Source organism: Telopea speciosissima, chromosome 10 (assembly GCF_018873765.1).
Source record: "Telopea speciosissima isolate NSW1024214 ecotype Mountain lineage chromosome 10, Tspe_v1, whole genome shotgun sequence".
Taxonomy (NCBI): Eukaryota; Viridiplantae; Streptophyta; class Magnoliopsida; order Proteales; family Proteaceae; genus Telopea; species Telopea speciosissima.
The window spans coordinates 60,636,963-60,638,127 of record NC_057925.1 but is presented as its reverse complement, the minus strand read 5'-3'; the positions used below and the strand labels follow the sequence as shown (position 1 = coordinate 60,638,127).

Here is a 1,165-nt window from a genome sequence, read left to right as displayed (position 1 = left end):
CCACTAGTGTAGAGTTCAAAAAGAAAAAGAAGAAAAAATAAGACGGTGCAGTTCGAACAGTAGGATGTTCCATCTGCCAGGCATCACCAAACGGACATTTACAGAAAAACCTCTTCCCAATTAATATTGTGGAAGTAAAATGCCACAAATTGACACGTCGATAACCCTGAAACTCGTGTCACAGAATAACGCAAGACACCGCAAAGGCATTTGCCACGTAAACAAACTTATATATAGACACATCGACATCGGTGTTGTAATTAGGGACGACGTGGCACTTCCTTTTTGTATACGTGTCAACCCCATTGAAACCCTTTTTTCTTCTTCTATATATTGGAAGTACTGATTTACTTGTAATCCTTGAAATCTGAATCGTTGAAGCCGAATCTCGGATAACGAACATGCAGTCAATGAAGGAAGCAGCGGCAAACATGGCATCGTCGGCCAAGTCCGGCATGGACAAGACCAAAGCCACGGTCTAAGAGAAGGTAGAGAAGATGACGACCAATGAAGCAATGGAGAAGGACATGGCCACGCAACGTAAAGAAGAGAAATACGACCAGGCAGAGTTGAACAAACAGGCGGCGCGTGAGCATAACGCGACAGCGAAACAGCACTCCACAACCACTGGGCAGGACCCAATGTCGGCATTGCCTGGACATGGCGGCACCGGAGCTGGTCCACACGAGAGGGTTGAGGAAGGTCGGTAAAGTCGCACCCGATAGGGATCAACACAGGCTCGGGTGGAACCGCTTCTCATAACCCTCGTGTGGGTGGTGGCTACACAAAAACTGGTTATGGGACCGGCGGTGGTTACAATTGAAGAAGGACCAGACCTTCACTAGTTACTGTACTACAAAGAAGTAGTCTATATATATATATATATATATATATGAGGATTGTTCTCGGTGCGGGGATCTAGGCTACGCCTAGACATATGGGTGTACGTGCAATGATCATCCTGTTCCCAGAGTGGCAGCGGAGACACAGAGAACATTTTTTTCTCTTTCTTTGTTGCTTCACTTGTTGTCCGATTGTATTTTGTCGCAGGCAGTCATACATTCTTTAATGTGTGTGGCACAGCTGTGACTCATGAGCTCTATCTCTGTGTGCATTTGTGGCGAGCAGTGCTGGCGTGGCTTGTGCTGAAATTTGTAGTTTTATA

General features: G+C 46.0%; 1 pseudogene; it reads left to right on the top strand.

Annotated features, from left to right (window-relative positions):
• The first annotated feature begins 401 nt into the window (after positions 1 to 401).
• Positions 402 to 823, top strand: LOC122644080 (annotated as a pseudogene).
• Positions 824 to 1,165: the final 342 nt, after the last annotated feature.